The sequence below is a fragment of the Oryzias latipes genome, chromosome 20 (genome assembly GCF_053564925.1).
Source record: "Oryzias latipes strain Hd-rR chromosome 20, Olatipes_Hd-rR_3.1".
Classification (NCBI taxonomy): domain Eukaryota; kingdom Metazoa; phylum Chordata; class Actinopteri; order Beloniformes; family Adrianichthyidae; genus Oryzias; species Oryzias latipes.
Window position 1 is genome coordinate 6751534 of NC_136256.1, and position 25596 is coordinate 6777129.

At 42.7% G+C, this 25596-nt stretch overlaps 1 protein-coding gene and 1 long non-coding RNA gene across 2 annotated transcripts in view; one reads left to right on the forward strand and one right to left on the reverse strand.

The window, feature by feature from the left end:
• The window catches only part of kcnh2b (potassium voltage-gated channel, subfamily H (eag-related), member 2b), a 347590-nt gene that overhangs the window by 110443 nt on the left and 211551 nt on the right, over nt 1–25596 (forward strand). The window lies entirely within an intron of this gene.
• LOC144988174 (uncharacterized) lies at nt 1299–13185 on the reverse strand. The gene is made up of 5 exons (XR_013652009.1): nt 13066–13185; nt 12504–12561; nt 12293–12354; nt 2067–2162; nt 1299–1573 (listed from the first exon to the last, which is right to left on the reverse strand). It is a non-coding gene; the product is annotated as an uncharacterized LOC144988174 (long non-coding RNA).

Consider the following 25596-nt stretch of genomic DNA (forward strand, 5'->3'; position numbering starts at 1 on the left):
TTATACATATATATATGTATGTATGTATGTTATCGTGACGTATATTGTGATAATGGTGCTAGACCATTGCCAAAACACAGTCTTAGTGACTGTAGCCTGGTGCACCATTTATTCTTCCTACCAGGGGCTTCTGCCTCCAACCTCAAGCCTTTTTTGGTAGGTGGTCGGCCTTTGCTGTATGCTGTGGTTGAAGGCATCTAATCTAGGGCTGGCTGGTGGGGTCTTCAGGTATGCTTGGAATTGAGGCCTCCATTGGTGGTCCGGGGAGGGAAGCATCACGGTCCACACTCACCTGAACACACCTGCCTTCTCACTTCTACACAAACATGCATGTTTATATATCTGAGGTACAAAACTTGTATGTGGCATTTGTACATGTCAGCTAGCTGAATGTGTTGTAGCTGTATGTGTGTTCTTGCTTGAATGTTGGGGTCTGTAGGTTTCTGCAGAAAATGGTTACCCTATCTTTTGGAGTATAAGTCCGGTATTTTTTTTTGCATAGTTAATACTGTGGTGCAGCTTATTTGTAATTTAAAAAAAGAAATAGGCTGGTGTGTTTTTTCTTACTAACATCCACTAACGGGCACTGTAAATGTGTCAGTATTCGCTACTGATACCAATGTAGAATACACTGTAAACCCTAACGAGTTGACAGAACTTAAAAATTATTTTGTAACAGATTACACAATAGTTTTTAAGTTATATTATTAAAACTTTTAAGTTAACATTTATTAAAATTTATATTGTCAGTTGGCTTAAATTTGTATCATTTCATATTAAAAATATTAAGATTCCTCAACTTATAAAAGAGCGATTATTTACTCAAAGTTTTTAATTTTTTCCAACTAAAAAAAACACTTTAACTAACTATATTTTTATAATATTACTCAACTCATAAAATATGTAAAATTCACTCAAATGTTTTATAAATTCTCTAACTCATTAAATGTGTAGCATTGAAAATATTTAAAATTCTTCAGCTTAAAATGTTTGGACTTGAAATGTATTCTAAACAGAGGTATTGATCCTGCCCCACAACAACATTTTAAAAGCTAACATTGATAAAAACCAACAAACATGAAAGCCACACAATAGTGATTGCTTAATAGACTTTTTTTAATTGCTCTTTTCAAAAAAAAAAAGCACAAATATCAAGAGGATGAAACAATCAGTGAAATAAAACTGCATTGTAAGAGTGCAACACAACATATTGACAAAAAGTGTGTTTTGTATTGTACAGCAGAAAATCAAATGATCACAAAAAAACACATTAGTAGCATAACACTTAAACCAACAAATAGTCCATTCTGGGAGACTCGCTCAACGAAACATTCTCCCGTGTCAATAAACGTCCTTTCAGTGGTTTGCTGTCCTCAAGGCTCATGACAGCGTTCTGAATAACTGTGAAGGCAAGTTCAAGTTTTTTGGGGAACTGTAGGTCCAGAGCATAGATGTCCCCGAACAGTAGAAGAGATTAGTCAGCCAGATCTGTGGGACCACTGACGGCAGCATCAGGAGCGTCACCACGACAACTGAGAGGAGAACCACAGCGGTGTCTGTGAGGTCTGGTATTCTGGAAAATACAAAACAAAAAACACAGATGAGTTCAGACCCTCAAAGATATTCATCACACTAATGTCCAAAACTGACATTCCTGCCACCTGTCAATGTGAATCTTTTCATGCTAACATTCTGTTAGCTTTTAATCAACTGGCTGTGATGCTTTAAGGACCAACTCCAATTAAATTGTTTTTAAAAAGTTCTTTAGCATTTTTTCTGAAAATGGAGGACATTTATAAAATAATTTAAGACTAAAGCTTCATTTTTCTTTATTCATATAATGATGGATCAGGAGCAGAAAAGGTAAACGAAAAGGTTCCCGCGCCATCCAATCAGCAGTCCCTGATGTTCGCCTTTCATCTTCCGTCTCATTCTTAAAACCATTTAAAAATATCACTCAGTTTACAAACTACAAACAATTGCCTATTTATTATGTCACTCGATAAAATCTCAATCAATATTAAAGGGTTAGAGAAAAGCATTGACAGGGAGTCGTGTACACTTACAGTACAGGTCTTGAAGAAGTTGGAGGCATCTTCATGCAGATAAACAGGAAGTGCAAGGAGGACAAGTGCCTGTCTCATGTTCACGTCACGCTGGTCCTAAAAGAATAAAAAGAAATATACATTACCATTGAAGCAAATGCAGAGCAAACACTTCCAATATTTATTCAAGGAACTTTAAGAAATAATAAAATGATACCTTTTCTAGATGTCTATTTCTAGTAAGAGGACAATGCTGTGTTCATGGCATGATCCACTTCAGGTCAAAGACCCAAAGTCATTTTTAAGACAAGTTACACCTTGGCTTCTTACAACTGTTTACAAATGATTTGTTATCCGTTTTTGAATTAGAAATACATTAGAAATTCACCTGGAGGTCATAAATCCTAACCAAGCTGGCCAGTTCCTGTCTGTTTTGGTGGACTTCGTCTCAGAAAAAGGCAGCTTTAAGTTCCACAAACATGTAAAAACTGCACAAGTTCCTCTGACTGCATCTACTCTCATGGCAGTGGAAACACTTTTGAATATTGGCTATGTAGTACTGCAGTATTACCGTAAATTCCGGACTACAAAGCGCACCCGATTACAAGCCGCACCCACCCATATTCACGTGTTTGACTGCTTTTATATATACACAAGCCGCGTCAGAGTACAAGCCGCGCATGTGTTAGGCGATATTGTCATCCTGACAGATCACGCCCAGCATCCCAGTGTGAGTGCAATTCATTAGCACATTGTGGGTGGTGCCAGTTTTGCCTCTGGGTCACGTATTTGAGTGTATCGTCATCTGTCAAACAGCATGGACCTATATTCTGTTCACAAGTCCCTCAGTTATGGTGTTTTTATTTCATTTTTTTTTTACTTATTGACAATCTAGGTATCTAACATAAAATTACAAACAGTAACCATATAATCAACATTACATCCCTCAGTTATAATGAGGAAATTTACATCCGCGATTCCCCATTTCTCATGAGTCTTAGGGGCTAAAGGCGGGGCCAACGCCCGGCTCGCCATTCTGTTGTACGTGTTTAAGAATTTTTTTTTTTTTTTTTTTTTTTAACTTGTCCTGTCCAACAGCTAGGCAAACAGATGAGAGCTGAGGGCCTCTTGTGTTGGACATATTTTATTTTAACAAGAGGGGTTATTCATCTTCAGACAAACCAAAGGTATGTCTGAATAAACCCCTTTTGTAATTGAGGCCAAAATTTATTAATTTCAATCATGTTTGAAAATCTTTGGTGTTGGACCGGACGGAAAAGGAAAGAGGGGAAGAAGAGAGAGGGACGTTAGAGAGAGGGGGGGGTAGGAGGGTGATAATTGGAGGGGAAGGGGGGTAAGACCATGAAGCAGCATAGAGCAGACAGGTTTACTGGTTGTTTATCGTTACGGTACGGTTCAAATGTAGTACAAAAAGGGCGGGGCCTGTTCACACACACTCAAATATTATCAACACACCTGCTAGCCGCAAAAATGTCCACATGTCAACATGCACACAAAACAGATAGTGTTCACGAACGCATACCTATGCCTTTAAACCAACTAGTGTGAAATCTTTCATTCATTCAATCATGCAAACTATTAGTGCAAAGGTGAGCTAACACCTGTGCTCAGGTGAGTGTTTATGTTCTTCTAAAATGGATGGTGGAATGTGAAAAGAAGGAGGAGGAGCGCCCAGCCACCCCCACACCCATACCCCCGCCGCAGCAGCAGCGGCAGCCGGAATTCCCCCAACGCCACACGGGAACAGGCAGGGAACAACCGCCCCCCGGGCGACCAAGACCGCCACCCAGGCCAGGGCCAGCCGGACCGCCGCGAGGCCCCCAGAGCCAGAGAGCAGGGAGGCGCAGAGGGAAAGAGAGCGCCGCCCCAGCCCAGCCAGGAAAGCAGCCCCCCGCCGCGCCGGAAGAGCCCAACGCAGGGCCCCACCGGAGAGGGACGCCCACAGCCCCAGACGAGCACCCCACCACCACCCAGGAGTTCCGGGCATCCCCCCGCCCCGACCCCAGGTACGAGCCAGGACCCCCCAAGGGAGACCCGCTCCGCACTCCAGGCAGCCACCCACCCGGCCCACGGTTGGTCCAGGTAGGAGCAAGGCAGGGGCCCGCCGCCCCCGCCCAGGAGGGGGGAACCCCGGGGAAAAAAGGGCGGCCCACAAGGGATGTTATAAATATGGCCCGACCAGGCTCGGCCATGTTGGAAGTTTGGCGGGGCCCAGCGCCCAGGGGCAAGGACCAGGACCCACCCCCAAGGGACACGAACACCCCCGGCTCAGGTGTAATATGAACCCCCCACCGTGCGGAGAGAGCACCGCCGGGCCCAGGGAGCCGGCACCCAAGGGACACGGCCGCCATCGCCAAGGGGCCCGCACCCCCCACCAGGGAAGGGGTAGGGGACAGATGGACCCAGGTCCCACCTTCCTTGTAAAATGTGTGTGCGTGTATGGGTGTTTGAGAGGGTGTTTGTGTGCATGTGTGTGTGTTTATGTTTGAATGTATATATTGAAGGGGGAGGGGTGTGTGTACTAAGGGGGGGGCAGTTAAAATTGGCGAGTAGGGCACTAAGGGGACATCTCCTGATTACTCACAGTGATGTCCCCTCACCCTCCACACCAAGGGGCCCTAAATGTCTAAGGTGCGGTTAAAATTGGCGGGTAGGGTGCCAGGAGGACATCTGCTGCTAGCTTGCAGTGATGTCCAAGCACCCCCCCTACCAAGGACCCTACATGTCTAAGGTGCAAATAAAACCGAAAGAGGGGGGGCCCACTCCATACGGCAACCATAGGAGGGGGGCCTCTCCCAAGTAGCCCCCCCCCAAGGCGCATCGCAGGCTAGACCCCCCACCCCCTCACCCTAATATGAGGTTATATAAGGAAGGGGGTAAGTTGGGGACAGCTGGTAGACTGTCCCCCGGTGGTCAAACAGCCGTCCCCCAGCCCACCCCCAGCAAAGGGGCCAGGGCCACCCAGCCCAGGGGCCCACCCCCGGAGGCGCCGACACCCCAGGCCCGGCACCACCCACCCCACACAGAGAGAGAGGAGCCAGAAAGCGTTGCCCCCCCCCGGAGCAAGCCCAGGCCCCCACCCCCAGACGCCGGCCCTAGAAGAGCTCTGGTCAGGCCTCGACGGGACCGAGGAGGCCAACCGGCCGAGGCAACCACTGATTGCCTCAGCGGAGACCCCGACCCGCTAGCCCCCCCGACCCGTATTAATAATGGGCCCCCCCTCCCCCCCAGAACGCCCCCCCACAGGACAGGGCCGACAAGCCCCCCACCCCACCCCACCCCAGACCCCGCAGCCGAAGAGGGTGACACCCAGAGCGACCGGGGGCCCCGAGAGGGTTGTCCCGTCCCGCCCCAGAGCCAGGGAAGGGCCGATCCCAGCCCCAGGTGCAGATGGGCAGCCCATCCGGCGCCGCTGGGCCCCCCCCACCCGAGCAGGGCCCCCCGCCAACCCCCCCCAGCACAGGCAAAGGGACCACCCCCCCAAGCCAAGCCAGACCACCACCCCACCCCCCCACCACGCACCCCCACACCCAAGCCCAGAGGACCACGCAGCGCCCCAGCCCGCCCCACCCAGGCACCGGACCCGACCCCCCGACCAACGGAGCCCCCCACCGCCCCCGCCAGGCACCGGAAGCCCCGACCCCCACCCCAAACCACGGCAGAAGGGCAAGGAGCAGCGACGACCAAGCCCCCCACCCCCTAAGTCATGGAGTCAACCACAGGAGACCAGAGAGACTGAATTCTTTCAAAGTTACTTGAGCTTTGGGATGACATTTTTTCCAAGCTGATATGATCAAACAGCAGATTTCTATGTTGACTTATGTTTATATTTTTCTTGTTTTTCCAATTTATTAAAATAGTTTTTTTGGCAATACAAAGAGTTATGAAAATGATAGAAGCTAATCCTTCTTCTATATCGATGGCACTCATGTCACCAAGCACACAAAGTGACGGTGAGGCAGTGATTGAAACCTTAAGCCAGACTGATAAATCGGCACATACCTGCTGCCAGAGAGCCTGGACAGGAGTGCAGAACCACAGTGCGTGCATGTAGCTGTCGGGTAGATTATTATCACAGTGCTTGCAAATGTCTGAGTTACTGAGACCCATCTTGAACATCCTCTGTCCAGTGTAGTAAATTCTGTGAAGGGTTTTGAGATGGATTAGCTGCAGATTTGGACTTTTTGTCAGTTTAAAGGTGTTTAGACAAAGTTCTGACCAGAAGCTTTCATCTGTGCTGATGCTCAAATCTGCATCCCATTTTTTTGTTGGAAGGGCAATATTGTTATCTAAATTACATAAAAGTTTGTATATTTTGGAGTGAGTTCTATTCATTGAAAAATTAATCAGAGTGGTAACTACATCTGGTAGCTTTAAATCGTCGTCTTTAATTTTATACTTTTTAGTAATACTTGATTTAAGTTGCTGATATTCCAAGAAGTTATTTATTCCATGTTTGTCTTGAAGTTCCTGGGGGGTTATGAATCTTCTATCAATAATTACGTGCTCTAGTTGTTTTATGCCCCCTGCTTGCCAAGCTGGGAAGTGAATCATTTTTTTGTTAATAAGGATGTCCGGGTTGTTCCAGATGGGTGTCATTTTGCACGGTTGAATTGATGATTTTGATATTTTGAGAAATTCCCACCAGGCTGTTAAGGTGGCATTTATATTAATGCTTTTGAAACAATCCTGTTTTTTAACTGTTTGGATAATAAATGGTAGCTGTGACAGGTTGATCTTTCCACATAACGCCTGTTCCAAGTCTAACCATGAGTTGGTTTCTGGATTATTTTTTAACCATTTTAAGATGTATTGTAATCTATTTGCAAGAAAGTATTTGTGGAAGTTAGGTAATTCTAATCCTCCACAGTTTTTTGCAGATTTTAAAGTTTTTAGACTAATTCTTGCAGGTTTGTTGTTCCATAGAAAGCTTGATATGGATGAGTCTAATGTTTGAAACATTTTAATGGCGGTTGTGTGGGAATCATTGAGAAGAGATAATTAACCTTGGGTAAGATTTTCATTTTAACCGTGGCTACCTTGCCCATAAGGGACAAAGGCAGGTTGGTCCAGCGTGTTAGATCGTCCTGTATGCTTTTCAGTAATGGGGTGTGGTTTAGCTGCACCAGTTCTGATAGTTTGGGGGAAAAGTAGATACCCAGATATTTGATATTTCCTGTTTTAACTGGAATTGTGAGTCTTTGTTCCATATTCCTGTTGAGTGGTAATAAAACAGACTTATTCCAATTAATGGAATAGTCTGATATGGAGGAGAATTCATTTATGATCATTGCCGTTTCATTTACAGATTGTAAATTCCTTAAAAACAGTAATATGTCATCCGCATAAAGACTAATTTTATGATGGCTGTGTTTGGTTTTTATTCCTATAATGCTCTCATTCTGTCTTATTGCTGCAGCTAAAGGCTCAATGAATATAGCAAAAAGAGAAGGAGAGAGTGGGCAGCCCTGTCTGGTTCCTCTTCCAAGAAAAAACCTGTTTGAAGTCTGTTTATTAGTTCTTACTGATGCATTGGGGTTGTGATATAATATTTTGATCCAATTGATGAATGCTTCTCCAAAACCAAACTTCTGGAGGGCAGCAATAAGGAACTTCCAATTAACTCTGTCAAAGGCTTTTTCAGCATCCAGCGATAGTACCGTCATTTCCTGGTTTTTAATGGTGGCAAAGTCTATTATATTAACTAGTCTACGGACATTATCATCCGAGTGTCTGCCTTTGATGAATCCAGTCTGGTCGAAGTGAATTATGTGAGGAGTGATTTTTTCTATTCTCTGTGCTAGTGCTTTGCAGATAATTTTTACATCTGCATTGATTAGAGAAATAGGGCGATAGCTTGAAGGACTAGTGGGATCTTTGTCTGGTTTTAGAAGAAGAATTATGTTGGCTGAGTTCATGTTAGGTGGCATTGATTGGCTCTCATTAATAGATGTGACAGTTTTATAAAATGTTGGTGCCAGTTGTTCCCAGAATTCTTTATAAAACTCAGCAGGAAAGCCGTCAGGCCCTGGTGCTTTACCATTGGGCATAAGTAACAGAGCTTCATGAAGTTCAGACGGCGAGAGCGGAGAATCTAAGTTTGTGATTTGATCCTCATTTAGCCTGGGTAGGTTTACATTATTAAGAAATGAGTCAATACTTTGCTCTGACGGATTGATCTGCGGTGTGTACAGGTTTTTATAAAAGTTTTCAAATGCGTTATTAATTTTGACCGGGTCATGGGTGACATTTCCTGTTTGGTCCATAATAGAGGTGATTGATGATTTTTCTCTGTTAATTTTAAGCTGATTAGCCAGAAATTTGCCAGATTTATTAGAGTTTTCAAATCTTTCAAGTCGTAGCCTTTGTATTTGAAATTGTGTTTGTTTATTAATGATGTCATTTAACTGCAGCTTTAAATTTTTCAGATCTCTCAGAATGTGTTCCTGTGCAGAAGCAGCATAAGCAGTCTCCAGGGTTTTGATTTTATTTTCTAATTCTAATAAATCTGCTTTCTCTTTGCGTTTTTTGTGCGTTGAATAAGAAATGATTTTCCCTCTCATGACTGCCTTTGCTGTTTCCCAAAGAACGCACGGTGGGACGTCTGGAGTATTGTTGAAGTCTAAGAAGGTTGCCCACTCTTTTTTAAAGAATTCAAGAAATTCCTGGTCCTTTAACAGAGACGTATTAAACCTCCAGGTTGAACCAGAGGGTGTGGATTTTTCCCTAGAAATGTTTACAGAGACTGGTGCATGATCACTGATAATAATTGGATGGATATTGGAGCTTTGAATATTTTTTAAAAGAGAGTTACTGATTAATAAATAGTCCAAACGGGAGTGTGAATAGTGAACTGGAGAAAAAAAGGTGAACCCTTTAGTGTTTGGGTGACATGAGCGCCACGCGTCGCAGAGACCCAGATCATTCATGTACTGCTTTAGAATACTTGCAGATCGCCATGTACGCTGATTTGCTGCTGTGCTGAGTCTGTCAAGTTCAGGGTCCAAAACAAGGTTGAAGTCTCCTCCTATAATGATTGTGGAGTCAGAGTGAACTGAGAGTGAGGTGAAGAATCTGTGAAAGAAGGAAGAGTCGTCAACATTGGGACCATAAATACTCACTATACAAAAGTCCTTATTCTGAATGGATATATTAATGATTACAAATCTGCCTTCTGGGTCAGTAACTGTATCCTTATGAGTAAAATTAAGATTTTTATTAATTAAAACAGCAACTCCTCGTTGTTTGGAGTTGTAACTGGCAGAGTATATAACTGGAAATTGTAAGCAGCACATAAGGTGATCCAAAGAATTTGATAAATGGGTCTCCTGCAGTAGAGCTATGTCTGCTTTTAGACCATCCAGGTGATTTAACACTTTCAGTCTCTTTGGCTCAGAGCCAAGTCCACGCACATTCCAGCTAACGATGTTAAGACTGTTCATAACTGCTCTGACTGAAAAGGTGTAAAGCTAAGTAGTGCTTGTGTACCAGTCCGTGTGCGCGTGCCCGCATTGAGAAGCGCTGTGCGCGTGAACGTTTTCTGGCTATGTGAGCTGCGTGTCGCGTGCGTCCTATGAGAGCCTGTGTGAGGTGATTGCAGTATGTCGGCGTGTGTGTGCGGGATCGCATGTGCACGCCCCTGTGTGCGCTTGTGTGTGCGCGCGCCCGCTCCGTGCATAAATAAATACTTACCGAGAATGAGTTGCTTCCAGGTGATTTACATATAATGAGGGGGGAGAGGGGGGGGGGAGAGTAAAGGAAAGAAAAAAAGAGATAGAAGGGAAAACGAAAACAACAACAAAACAACAATAGAAACATGAGTGGGATTGAGGTGACGAAGAAAAAAAAAGACTGTTTTCCTGCGATCGAGGTGTGGATTATTGATGATCCGGTTTTCCATTCATTGAAGTAAGTTTAGCGGGTTTCTTCTGGGCAGCGCAGATGTTCTCAGCGCGGATCTGAAAGCCTTCAGCACAGCCATGGGGTGATCTCCGGGTCCCGGAACAGCCGGCCGTCCACGTAAAGTTTGTCAACGGCCACAATCGCTCTCGAACCAGCAGCAAGATGCTTCCTCCTCAGCGGGAACAGGATCTTCCTTCTGCGGAGGATTTCTGCCGGGAACTGGTCATTCACGCTGTAATGCGTGCCTCTCAGTTCCCGTCCGCGGCCCTTCACCAACTCCTTCTGTTTGAAATGTTCGAATTTAGCCACAATAGGACGCGGGCGCTGGTGGTCGGACCTTCTTCCTCCGAGGCGGTGAACCCTGTGGAAGGAGATCTTCTGCACCTCCTCCTTGGGGAGCTTCAGGTGGACCTGTAAAAAGGATCTAACGGTGGCCTCGGGGTCTTCTCCTACCTCCTCTGGAACCCCCGCGACCACTAGATTGTCCCTCATGCTCCTCGACTGAAGATCCAGGAGGGTTTCCTTTATGGATCGGTTCTCCTCTGAGAGACGGGCGGTGTCATTGCTCAGGGTCTTCACGGTCTCTCTGAGGGCCTGGTTCTCCGCTGCGAGCTCCCGCACCTGCTGCTGGCTGAATTCCAGAGACTCCCGCAGACCTTGAAATTCTCTATGGAGGATCTCCAGCAAATTGAGGCGGCCATCAAAGCTGGAGAGCTTTTTGTCAATCGAATCCAGGATATCGCTCATTCCGCTGCCCGGAGAGGACACAGCCCCGGGAGAGTCCTCAGGCCGTTCACGCTTGGCGGAGGGGGTGGTGGTGGCGGTTCTGGGCTTCACCATGTTGCAGGTATTAAAACACTCGTCAATGAAATTCTCCAGGTCCTCCAGGCTGACAGAAGCTTAATACTCTTAACAGGTTGTGTTAGTTAGCAGGAAATATTTTAATATGGCGGAAAAATGAAACAAGATCGAAAATGTTTGTTCAAATGCTTACGCGCCGCCAAGTCGACTCACCACACTCGTCTCGCTGGGTCTCGCGATACTACAGCATCACACTGATCCACTACCTAGTAGGATGTATTTTTTCGTACGTGTTTAAGAATTAGCAAGTAGCAGCAGTGCATGGAGGGGTGAACGGGTACAGCTCTCCTTCCGCTTGTGTCGCAGCAGCGTTATGGGAGTAACAGGACTGGTTAGAAAACACAACGGTAAAATAAAGCAGCGGCGACTGAAAAGCGCGCGCCTCAGCGCGATACGCGCGCCTCAGTGCGGCGCGTGCGTCAGAATTCAGAAGCCTCTGCACTCCGCGGACGCCTCTGCGCTCCGCTCCCGCCCCGCGCGCTCCTTGTTTCCCCTACCTATCTACTCCGACACCTCTGGCCAGGGCAGCTTCAAGGAGGAGCACTTCGTGCCCGTTGCGCCGGTGGATGGAGCAAATCGTTTCTGTGCAAAGCAATCGGACTTAATACTGTACGTTTTGTGTATGAGGGGCGGATGCGTTGTTACGTGTGGGAGCCATCAGACTGCCATCGGCCCCGCAGCTCAATCAGCAGGAGAAGATGTCTCCAGCTCACACGGAGGCTGTGAGTTTTTCAAAGCAAAATTCCGCTTTTACGGTTTCCTTAGAAACCGTAAATGGAGTGTAAATTCACTCCATGCGCTGTTCTCTCCGTCACGCAGCAAACCGGCTTTTCCAAACCCGTTGGTGACGGTGGACTTTTTTACGCTGCTTTTAACGATTGCTTTTAACTTGAAAGCTACATCATAATGTAGCGGCGATCACGTGCACGTTGGGTCTAATGGCCCCAAAGGATTCTGGGATGCGGCCGGGCATGCGTGTTTCGTTTTGTTGAACCATGACTGAAGTGTCTAAGACCTGAAGTCAAGTCCATGCTGTTTGGCTGCTAAGAGGTGTGTTGAATAAAAATGCCTTGTGCTTGGTGTTAGATAGAGAATTCAAACTATTCACTGAGTTCGAAAGTACGTACATGGCAGCCGCCAATTAAATCTATAAATTAGCCGCGTCACTGAATAAGCCGCAAGGCTGTAAGCGCAGGAAAAAAGTAGCGGCTTGTAGTCCGGAAATTACGGTATATGTAGTACTGCATATTGCTCAAGTAGCAGATCACAACTTGCACCTCCATTCCATTGTGCCACCTTCAGCCTGCAATCTAAATATGTTTAGTTAAATTGTAAATAATTTCAACTCTATTTAGACCTTTGGCTAGTTAAAATGTGCATAAATGTTTCCATGCTGCCGTATAAATCTAATAATGGTAATAGTTCAGGATGAATATATTAAATACCCTAAGTATAAAACTCACCTATTGACAGCTCTTTCCTGGTGAAATGGTGACTTTCTGGTGAACTCTCTGAAGTTCAGTATCTGAAAAAAGACCAAAAGAGATTTTTCAATGGTAAAGAAAAATGTTTCAATTATATTCTGATCAAAACATTTATTGCACTACACAAACTATTGCATTTTTTGTTTTTTTAAATAGCTCTATACAAATAACTGATCAGGAGACAAGTTACCTCGCTGGCCTTGGCGTCTAACTGGAGGTGAAACACTGAACACTCTGTAGTTCGGTACCTGAACACAACAGGAACACGTTGATTAATTTATTTTTACAAAAACCTTCTTTATAATGGAGATCAGTGATTTAAAAGCTTAAAGCTGCATTCAAAACCCAATGCTTCCATGTAGCTACCAGGCTTAAAACTTTTGGCGGTAGCTCCTCCCACACAACCGTTAGAGGTTTTGAGTGACATTTTTGGACATGTGTCCAGCAGCAAACTTTAGCCACTAACAAAGGCCTCCAATGCGAATCTCACACGCAGATCACGTTTAGTGTGATTGCAGCATAACAGATCATTTCTACCTCTGAAAAAACTCATCACTGTCGTAACTTACGGGCAGAAACGCATTTTGGGTTTGGCTCGCCATACGTCTGCTACGACGTCACGAACTAACATTTGTCACATTAAGCTCTATAACGATCGTAACACACGTATGTTTAAACAGTAAAGCACATTTACGGTAGTATAAGAGCATTTTTAAGCATTTCATTCATAATAAACCGTGAACGATACTTACCAAATTAAATCAGGGCTGAAGACAAGACGCCGCCACGAGGTAAACATCAGCGATGAGGCGGATGGAAAAAAAACGAGGTTGGGGCGTCTTGAAGCAGGGCGAAATCACAATGCATTGCAGAAAAATGAAATGCTCGACTTTCAATTTCAAACGTCGCATACTCGCATTCGGCAAATCCAACATGGCCTCCTGAGCTAACGTTGAGAAAACGAAAGACCCTCCCACCAGTACTTGATGACGTCATGACGCTACTTCAGGGATCTTAAAATTTTTGAGTGCTAGATACAAATAAGCTTTAAAATATTGAGCACTGTTAAGTTAAATGTGAAAAAATGTTGATAGAACTTAATACTTTATAGTTGAATCAACCACAAAATGACATTTAAGTTGTATAACCTTAATAGTTATGAGCCAATACAACTGTTAGGGTTTACAGTGTAGGAAATAGTGTTGCCCAATACAAAAATGGAGCTGATCGTTCTCCTCCTGAACTTTATGCTATTTTTCTTATTTGTATCAAGACGGTACTAAAAAGTTCCTATAAATTTTCTTTAGTTCTTATTGTTTTCATCCTCAAAATATTGCAGGCAACAAGTCGTTAAACTAGATCACAGAGACTTGGAAGTAGCACTAAAAGCGTCCGTCGTTCAGGCGCAGCTCCTGCAGTAGACGTTGAAGCTCACTGTACTGGGAGAGTCCCTGAATGATCTCATGATTTCTCCAAAATAAATAAACCTGATCTCTCAAAGTCATTGTTGTCTTCTATGCATTGTAAATGAGAGATACAGTCAATGCTTCCATATTGCAATGAGGCTAAAAAAAATTGACATTAGCTTCTCCATTATGAGTCTGGAGTATCTAGTTTATGATAACATATTTCGTGCAAGTGTCCAGCAGTAAATTTGACACGAGTTAAAAGAGAGGCAGCATATGCAAATTTGACGTGTGAATTGCATTTGATGTGAATGCAGCGTTACATCGTGTTAGGCAGATTTGTTCAGCAGCATCACACTTTTTTTTTTCCTATATTGAGTTTCTTGGCCCCTGAGACTTATACTCCAGAGCCACTTATAGTCCCAAGAATACAGTAGACGTGTACTCATTTGTATGTACAGCTGTATGTTTGTGCACAAAAACCTGTCCTGTTGTGAGTGCTTGTTAGCCTAAAGCAGCTTTCATTGTTGCTGTTTTCTCTGCTTTTCATCTGCACAGTTTCTGTTTTTTCTAGGCTCTTTAAGCCCCCCTCCCACGACCATCCCGACTTCTCTTCATGTTTTCCTGAACTTCTCTCCATAAATCTTTCTCATTATTTTCTTCAGAATCTAAGGGAAAACATTAAATTGAAGAAAATAATCACAATAATAAAGCACATTTTGAATTACAAAAGAAGTTTCTACAAATAAACTCTGAGTTTGCGTAAGTAAAACAAAACTTAGACATAACTGTGAAAACAAAATCTGCCCAACATAAGAAGCTGCCAGCTTCTGTTTGTTTGCTGAGCTATTTAGTACGGTGGCCGAGAGGTGCAAGACACGCTTACATTTAAGATACAGCAACAGCAAATCCCAGTACAAATGAACAAATCACGAAACACAACAGCAAATACTGAAACACAACAGCAAATCACGAAACACAACAGCAAATACTGAAACACAACATCAAATCATGAAACACACATCAGCAAGAACTGAAACACAACAGCAAATCACGAAACACAACAGCAAGAACCTGAAACACAACATCAAATCATGAAACACAACAGCAAATACTGAAACACAACATCAAATCATGAAACACAACAGCAAATCATGAAACACAACAGCAAATCACGAAACACAACAGCAAATACTGAAACACAACAGCAAATCAATTGTGTATAATTTTTTAAATGTTATTAATTACTGTTTTCTTTATGTGGACATTTTAAATACATGAAACAGTCCTGAAGCATTCTTGCTAGAGTGGTCTTAACGGAGAGGGAATACCCTTAATACCGGAAAAGCAAAAACTTTACCTTGTTAAACGTTGTTGTAATTTTTCTTGTAGTAATACAATTGAAGAAATGCTTTTGGACTGTCTCATGTATTGAAAATGTCCACATAAAAAAGACAGTAATAAGGAAATGTAAAAAATAATACACAATTAGTTTTATATTACGTCACTTCCGGGATTCAGGACGTTCCGTTTCAGTTAGACGCCATTTCTCCGCTTTCCTTTTTGTGTTTCTGGATTTGTTCATTTGTATCGAGATTGTTTTTGTAATTCAGTATTTGTTAGTTTTCACCCAAAATTGCTTTTGTGTTTCAGGACTCTGTCATTTGTTTCATGACTTGCTGTTGTGTTTCAGTATTTGCTGTTGTGTTTCGTGATTTGCAGTTGTGTTTCAGTATTTGCTGTTGTGTTGCGTGATTTGCAGTTGTGTTTCAGCATTTGCTGTTGTGTTTCGTGATTTGCTGTTGTGTTTCGTGATTTGCAGTTGTGTTTCATGATTTGCTGTTGTGTTTCATGATTTGCTGTTGTGTTTCAGTATTTGCTGTTGTGTTTCATGATTTGCTGTTGTGTTTCGTGATTTGTTCATTTGTACTGGGATTTGCTGTTGCTGTATCTTAAATGTAAGCGTGTCTTGCACCTCTCGGCCACCGTAATTTAGACCCAGTTTTTGTTTACACGTTTACATGCTATTTTTGTGTGTAGAAATTTACAACTTATACATGTAAAAATTACAGCTACAAAATAGGCACGGCCTTTATAAGTGTTGGAAGTTTCTGTGTCTGCAAACAAGCCCGTGTTGTTTACACTGCTCCGGTCTTAAGAAGAACAAATCGTTGTAGTGCCGGTTCAGATTTCTGGCACTTTCATTGATTTGAAAGGGGATGAGAGAAGAAACACAGACATTTTTGACAGGAAAGTGAAGTAAATCATATGAAGATGAAGCTGAGCCTCTGCAGTTAGACATGAAAGGATAATAAAAGAACAAGAAAACTTGAACCAAGGATCAAAAACTGCAGCTGGATCTGCTCCACGAGCATGGAATGGAGTTGTGATAGATGATGCCCTCGGTTAAATGCGGTAAAATTTGTCTTGAAAAGATTGTAACAGTGTTGTAATGCAGGAGCTCCTCCCACAGTCACAGAGAGGTGGAGAAGCCTCTTCAACAAAGAGCACTGAGGGAATTAAAGCCTTATTCACAAGAAGGGGGGGTGACCCATACGGGTGTCATGGGTTTTTGGGATTTCTGGCCCCACGGAGAGTCGTTGTTAGGAGCAGCCACATCTTAAAGGGAGCACAGGTGTGTCTTACAGTTCCCTTGAGGCGCGTACGACCACTTCAAGAGACCTCATGAAAATGTAACATATTTTTGTGCGTGTGGTAAGTGTATGACAAAATATTTGTAAGAATTTTGTAAGTTGCCCGCACTTATGACGTCCTGATGATGCTATAGTACGCTGCCCTTTTGCAACACCCTAGCATTAGGTAAGGTGCGCGTACCGCCACGTTGATCGTTATAAAGATTTGATTGACAGATTTTGTGTAGTCCACTTTCAGTGGTAGGGGTGTAGACTTCCAACAATCTCATTCCTGATTGGCAAGAGTGGTTTCCATAGAAACACAGACAAAGAGTGGCTTAGACCAATCACTGCTTACCAGTGCCAACCTTTGCTGTAGGCCACATAGGTAGCACCATCTGCTGGAGGGCACACCAGCAGTTTGTTACATAACTCGGCTTTCCCAGCCAATTGATGTAATCTATGTCCAAAAAAAAGGCAAGGGGGTTAAGTGTTACTTGTATAACAATTTACCCCTAATTCATCCATGAATCATTTTAGGTTGGTACATAAGACAACTAAAGGCCGTATCACACAGCCACTACTACATTTTGCATATATTGCATGGACGAAAATTGGTAATGCGTGAATATATGTGGAAAAAGTGATAAAGGTTGTGCTCTTTACGTGAAATGTTCACAGATGTATCAGAAATGAAGCACAGGAGAAGTACGAATAAACCACACAAAGAACAAATAAATCAACATAAAAGCCAAATCTGGCCCAAAATGTGTGCATCAATTACATAATCTTAACATGATATGCCAATTTGCATATTTGGTTCTGTTTATTCACAGATTTATGTCGTTTATCTGGTTCAACGGTAAAGAGTTCTGAGTGTGAGATGTAAGGCGAGATGTTGATCAGAAGGAACATAAGGAATCCGCCGTTGGTGCAAAACTCTGATCTGTGTCTTCTGAGCTGCTGCTTCGATACGTCCATGTTTTTTTTGTTTTTTTTACAGAACTTTTAAGCTGCATGGAAATAATGTCCGTGCCTTTAATATTACAAAAACAAAAATTAATCTTCCTATTTGTTTATCTGCAGATCAGACAGTTGACTTCTTCAAAAATATTTCTTCTCCTTCATGAGTGGGTTATTTATCATTCAATTCAATTCAATTCAATTCAATTTTATTTGTATAGCCCAAAATCACAACAACAGTCGTCTCGATGGGCTTCGAAGTAAAACATTAACTCAAAAGGATCACGAATACAAAGAGTTCAATAGGAAAATACTAAAAATGAACTAACAAACTGACTAAGCTATACTGGCATCCCTGCCCTTAGACCCCCCTTCGCGGTAAGGAAAAACTCCCCAAAAAACCGGATTCCGGAAAAAACGAAGAAACCTCAGGGGTGCCCACATGAAGGAGGGATCCTCCCCCAGGACGGACAGGCGATTTACCAAAACTCTTAAAGAAGAATTAACTTATCTAAATCTACAACTACATATATAAAGTCCAGCAGACGCGCTTCATCCAGCTGTGGTTGGGGGGACAGTCAAAGGCGCGAGTCGAGCCGAAGACAGGAGCCACAGCCAGGTGTAATCATGTGCCATTAGCTTTGCCTGTATTTATTTTTCCTTTCATCTTTGTGTTTAATTGCTGTCTCTTGTAACTATTTGTTAAAAAGCAATTCAAACTGTGACATTGTGTTTCTGCTTCTGCTTTCATCTGTCTTTTTGAAGTCCACATTCTGCATCGACTACCACGGCGTGCATGTCAGGTTCTTCAGTTTTCTGTAATTTCTCACAGAAATCTGGATCTAAGTTTGGAGAACAGATGTATGTATGACACTCAGTTTTTTTTCTTCTTCTAATAGTGGAAGAGCTTCTTCAAATGTTAATTTTGTACTTTAAAAGCATTTTGCAAAGTCAATACAAGGCGTGTGCATCCCTACATGAATGGCTAAGCTCTGGATAATCACATCACCGTCTCCTTGAGTTTTCATCTGCGTGAACTCTCTGGTAATCTGCAGGGAAATTGGATTCGACCAGGGCCGCGTCTCCAGGGAAATTTCCACCTTTCCCAAGAGCGGGCCTTCCGGCTTGACTGAAGGGTTAACGCCTCATTTTCTCTACAGAACAAATGTGTTTTAAAAAAGGGTGCATTTTTACACAGTCATCTTTATCAAATACCAAAAAAAGTCTTTTGCACTTTCTTTCTTTGCAGATTTCTTTTTAAAAACATCTGTGCCAGCTAAAAGTTTAGTTAAATTATACTGGGCTCAACCTAGATACAGGGTGTAGCCATTGTTCCTGTGGGTGGAAAACATCTTTTCATGGCTAGAGAGCCACTCAAACAACCAGATTTTGACATTTACACTGTTCCACTGGGGATCCACTGCCAGACCTTTGTGGAGATGAATGGTAATGTCCAGTGATGACCTTTGAGATAGCCAGCTGGTAAATACAAAAAACAAACTCCACTGGGGGGAAAAAAAAAACAACCTCCCCCACTCATGCTTTTTCACTCTGCAGTGAATGGTCATAAACTCACCTGTATTTATTTAACGCGTCTCATTTAGCAGACGTTCATGTAATTTCCACTTTGCTCTCATCAGAACACTAGCGGACAGCGGCAGCAGAGGCTGCAACCAACAAATCAGGCCGATTTTAATGTAATCACTCTAAAAAGTGAAAAGCAGAGTGTCTGTATTGACTGGTGTGCTGTATGTAATCTTGCAGCAGAAAGGTGCAGCTGACTCCATACAACAATTATTGCATTGCGCTAAGTACCAGGAACTGGTGGAGGGGTGCAGGGAAATAGGCTCGAAAACCTTCTATGAGCCTGTAGAAGTTGGCAGTGGAGGCTTTGCGCGATGTTCTCTTTGCAAAGTCCTCTGTCGTTTAGACATTACAGGGGCGGCCAAGAAGAGGGCCATTCAATCCGTGAGTGAAGCCGCAGAGAAGGCCACGATTAAGAGGGCTGATCCGTGGACTGCTACTGGGTCACAAGTCGGGGCTTGATCAACCCCGGCTGGGTAGCCTGGGTGAGGGTGTATGATGTTGTGAGACCCGAAACACCCCTTGATCTCAGGATACATCACTGAGGATGCATCCGCGCATCCATAATTTGATGAAAAACTTGAATTTAGGTAGCCGGGCGGTGGCATTTTGGGATGTGTGATCATAGTACATCGGCAGTGACATGCGATGAGGTTGATGGCTGTTGAGGCACTGACTCCTCTGGAGTCAGATTTACAATTTCAAGAACTGAATATTTCTCCATTCAACCAACAGCACGTAACAGCATATACACTGACCAAAAATATAAACGCACCACTTTTGTTATTGCTCCCATTTTTTATGGTATGAACTCAAAGAGGTGAAACATTTTCCACATACACAAAATAAGCAGTTCTCTGAAATATTCTTCACAAATCTGTCTAAATCTGTGATAGTGAGCACTTCTCCTTTGCCAAGACAATCCATCCCACCTCACAGGTGTGCCATATCAAGATGCTGATTAGACAGCATCATTATTGCACAGGTGTGCCAGTGTAAGATACACACAAGAACATATTTGCCCCAAAAAGAATATTTATTTTATGGACATGGATAGAACACTCTTCTTGTGTATAAATTATACATATATACTGTAAACAATTTAAAGTATACAGATGTGTTCGGCATATATCCGATCCGGTTCTGGGTTACAACGGACACGGACGCGTGGCAGCTCACGGCAGCTATACAACTATTTTCAAATGACTTAATAAGTTGATTTTCTCCAAAAAGAGAGCTGACCATGGCCCCCAAGAAAAGCCAGGAATATGAAGACCTTAAAAAGATTCTTGATGATATCAAAGCTACGCTGAATCCCTTAATGGAACAAGTGAATGCTAAGCTATCTCCACTGATTGAGCTAATGGAAGACTTCCGAAGATTTCGGGCTCAAAACGAGCAACGAGAAAACCGGGTCGACATTCTGGAGAAAAGACTGGACGATGTGGAACAACAAGTAAGGATGAATAATGTCATTCTCACTGGAGTACCGATCAAACCTCGGGCGAAGCTAAATGGAGCTGGAGCTAGCATTGCTAATGCTAATAGCGCTAGCATCGCTAGCAGTTCTGAAACGAAGAACGGTGCAGAGTCTCTGGATCGCCAAATGGAAACATTTTTCACGTCTAAAGGGATTTCCCTGGATCTAAACACCATCGAGACCTGCCACCTGCTCCCCAGGAGAAAGGAGACGGATAAACGGTGCTGTCACATCTCAGACCCCTGGTGAGCCCTTTCCAAGACCCACTGCAGTTTGCATACCAACCCAAGGCGGGAGTGGAGGATGCACTGCTATACCTGCTGCAGAGAGCATACTCCTCCCTGGAAAAGCCTAACACCACAGTGAGGATCATGTTCTTTGACTTTTCTTCAGCCTTCAATACCATCCAGCCGAGACTGATGAGGGAGAAGTTAGAGAAGATGCAGGTGGATGCCCCCCTGGTCTCATGGATTGAGGACTACCTGACAGGCCGACCTCAGTTTGTGAGACTGCAGAGCTGTGTGTCTGACACCCTGACAAGCAACACTGGAGCCCCTCAGGGAACCGTGCTGTCCCCCTTCCTATTCACCACATACACAGCTGACTTCCAGTACCACTCTGAGCTCTGCCACCTCCAGAAGTACTCTGATGACACAGCTGTAGTCGGGTGTGTGAAAGATGGATGGGAGGAGGAGTACAGGAGCCTCGTGGAGCGCTTCGTCAGGTGGTCTGGGGAAAATTACCTGCAGCTAAATGTGGCCAAGACTAAAGAGATGGTGATAGATTTTAGCAGGAGAAAGTCTTCGCCCCCCCCCCAGTCTGTATCGGTGGGACGGATGTGGAAGTTGTCTCGTCCTACAAGTTCCTGGGAGTACATCTAGACGATAAACTGGACTGGTCCACAAACACTGAGGCCGTCTACAAGAAGGGCACGAGCAGACTTTACTTCCTGAGGAGACTCAGGTCCTTCAATGTTTGCAGCAGGATGCTCTACATGTTCTACCAGTCTGTCATGGCAAGCACCATCTTCTTTGCTGCAGTGTGCTGGGGTGCTGGCATCAAAGCAAAGGACGCCAACAGACTGAACAAACTCATTAGGAAAGCAGGGTCTGTCATTGGCCTCAAGCCTGCCAAGCTGGAAGAGGTGGTTGGGGACAGACTACTGGCTAAACTGGGGACCATCATGGACAATCCCTCCCATCCCCTCTTCAGGGAAGTGGACAACCTGAGAAGCAGTTTCAGTGGCAGGATCATACACCCTCGCTGTGCCAGAAAACGATACAGGAAGTCATTCCTGCCATCAGCCATTAGACTCCACAACTCATCTGGCAGACTCGGATGTACATGAAAATTCTAGTCACAGACTACACTTTTCAAATTGTATTTTACTCAATTTTTGTCCTGTTCTACTCTCTGTATTTTTTGTGTCTGTGTTTGTCTTTACCCCCCCCCCCCCCCCCCTTTTCCTTAGTGCTGCTACTGCAACTAAATTTCCCTTCGGGGATTAATAAAGTTCTTCTTGAATCTTGAATCTTGAATCTTAAACCAGCGATCCTCATCAGGTTTGTGAATCAAAAACACAAGCTAGCTCTGATGAATCAAAGAAGAAATCTAAAAGGATCTACTGTTTATCTGAACGACCATCTGACCAGAAGGAATGCTGAAATCGCTAAACATGCACGGCTTCTCAGGAAGCAGGAGCAGATTGAGAACACTTGGGTTAAAGGATGCAGGATTTACGTCAAACCACGCGGCCCACCGGACCGGTCCAAAGTTCTGGTTGTGAACACCATGAAAGACTTTGAGAAGTGTATGATCACGGTTGTCTGAACCAACATGAAAAATAAATCAAAGAGCCAAATCATTTCAAGAAATATGATGCCTTGATTCATTGCTTTCTCCGGATGTCTGATTCTCAGCAGAGAGTTTTGACCTGCAGACAACTTGACCTCAACTTTCACCGCCACTGATATCAGCTGAAAAAGGATATGGACCTGAATCTAATGTCTGCAGACACAACAGTGAAGAGAACTATAAACTGTTTGTACCCAGAAGAACGGCTGACAATCAGCAGAAGAAGAAATGCCAACCTTGGTCAATCGACAGATTATGGACCCTTTTTATATTCCCTTACAGCATTACTTTATTATAAAAAAAATTAAAAATTAAAAAATACAAAAGAATTGTAAAACAAATGATTAATCAATTATTGAAAATGGTTAAATTGATCGATGTTTAATGATATTACTTCACTTGCTCCAAAAATTGATAAATTTATTCAAAAATCTTTCCTAATGTAACATAATTTTGCACATGTTTTTATCTTTTGATACTTGATGAAATTTTGCTATGAAAATCTCTGAAACAGTGTTGTGTATTTTACTGATATAGTATTATATTTTAATCATATGAATGACTTTTATAAGGAACATAATCTGCATATATTCTAGATACAACGGGGAAAATAAGTATTGAACACGTCAACATTTCTCTCAAAAAACACATTTCTAATCAAGCTATTGACACGAAATTTTCACCAGATGTCGGCATCAACCCAAGTAATGCACAGATCGAAAGAAATCCAAACATTTACTGTAACTGATTTGAATTTGCAATGTTGATTTCTGAAATAGTTATTTTTACATAATAATTAAGTAATTCATCTTTGTCATGTGCTTTATTGATACTTTAAGATTCTTAATTCTGTCTGATAAAAGCTAGGAACCGGAAATTGATAAATCATGTAATAAAATGTTTACAGTATAACGGGGTGGGATTATATAAGTTCGCTTCCTTCACTCACTTTCAAGCAATACTTATAAATATGCCTATTTATCCTAAGTTTGATTAGTTACTGTATGAATGTATAACTGATGATTGTATTGCTTTTGTGTACTATTTCTATTTGATTGCTTGAAATAAACCATTTCAAATCAAATCAAAAATATATTTAATTTTGACCCTCAGTAACTATTACTGGTATTTTTCAACTTCAAATTCTGGTGCTTTAATCAGTGTTATCAAATGTTCTATGTGAAAATGATCATATAAATAAGTATTTTAGGCCTAAAATGTAGTTTTTAAATACTTACATTTTTTCCACTTACTCCCATGTTATTTTTAAAAAAACAAAATTGAAAACCACGTTTTGCCTTACTTTTTGAGTCCATGCGTCAATCCTTCTCCACAGAAAGCTCTATGAGCCTGTTGTAAAAGTCTTACTTTTTTTAATGCAGAGAATGACCTCTCCACTGATGCTGTTATAGGTGGTAAAGTGAGAGCCATGATCATACTTCTGATCAGTCAAACACCACCGATTTATAAATTTTCAATTCCATGTTATTTCTGTCTCTTAGGTGGATTACCAAAACACTCCACACATCTGCTCCATGTCCGGCTCTTCTAGCAAATTTTAGAACCCTTTGTGGCTCATGAGTCGAAAAGTTTGCCCACCCCTATGATAGTTCAACTCTAAAATGTATTTGTTACCAACTAACATTAGCCATGTTTGCCACATTAGCATATTTATAAATACAGTAACTCCCAACCTTGTTTGCAGCACATAAAAAAAAACTGAATGATACAAATATACAAATGTTACTGTGACAATGCTAATCTTGTTGGCAACACATAACACGACACTGCTACACGTTAGCCATGTTTGCGTATTTACACCAACCAACCAAACGTTTTGACAGAGAACTGTGTACCTCTTAAAACCACTGTCGATTCACATTTCAGTGTCATTTTTTGAAAAATTTTATAGGACCTATATCATGCTTTTCTTAAGCCTTTCAGAATAAAATACATATATATGACCGTTGGCACATTAAAGAACGATTTTTTATGAAATAAGGTGAGGTGGATGTGCATTTAAATTAAAAGCGCTAGCTAGCTCTGTGGAGAAAGTGGGTGCGTGTTAGTCTGGGGGCGGAGCTGTGCTGTGAGCTCCCTCCCTGGAGGGGGTTGTTCTTCACTTTGTGAGTCCCAATGTGAGAACCCACTCATTTTTGTGAACCGGGAGGTGCTGGAGCTCAGAGAGCGGGTATTAGAGGAATTCTCAGATGCGTGAATGGTTCTAACGACTGCTTTGAGGTTGTTTTTGGTGAGGAATTACCATTATAAACCACTTAAAAGCTCAAAAAATTGATTTTGCATGATATAGACCCTTTAGGGTTTTTTATGGTGTCAATCCAGCACCTTACGTATTGCGCATCAAAACCGTAAAACCGCGAATCAAAACCCCAAATCCGCGAATCAAAATGCATAAATTGAGAACCAAAATCCACAATTTGCAAACCAAAAGCTATAACCCAAAGCACAATCCTATTTCTCAGCTGCCGATTTTCTTTCTTGCCATTCTGAAATAGTCTTTTTGAGTTGCAGTTTTGTTTTGAAATTGTCTTTTTGAGTCGCGCTTTTATTTTCTGAGTTGCGCTTTTATTTTTTGCGGTTTTGATTCTAAAACCTGTCAACATTTAAAATCAGTGTCACGTCCGTCAAGGGGAGGGGAGGGGAGGCGGGACATCTCCGGCATCCAGAAGCTCATTGGCTACCGAATAACTCAGAGTCTTATGTCAACATACCACTTTCAGAAGATGCCGGTAAGTTTATCATGTTTTTTAAATCTTTTACTATATTAAACGATCAAACGTGTACTTTATGTAACCGGAGGATGCCAGCATAGTCAGATGAGCTCCACCAGTAGGTGCTAGTGAAAAAAGATGTTAGAAAGTAAGATGTTGCATGAAACACTATTGCCATTCATTGTTAGCCATACTAGCTAGCTCAATGCTAGCGGGGTATCCAACTCATTTCATGACTTGTACAGATTAAACAAAGTCCATTTTTGCGTGACACTGATTTTACGTGTCGACAGGTTTTAGAATCAAAGCCGCAAAAAATTAAAGCGCAACTCAAAAAATAAAAGCGCGACTCAAAAAGACGATTTCAGAATGGTTAGAAAACAAATCAGCAGCTGAGGAATAGGATTGTGCTTTGGGTTATCGCTTTGGTTGCAAATTGTGGGTTTTGGTTCTCAATTTATGCATTTTGATTCGTGGATTTGGGGTTTTGATTTGCGTTTTTATGGTTTTGATGCGCAATACTTTAGGCGCTGAATTGACACCATAGATTTAAGTGAGCCATGTAGTGCAGACAAACAGAAAATCAGATTAAAAAACCTTCTCACCTGTAAACATGTTTGGGCCTTTTCCT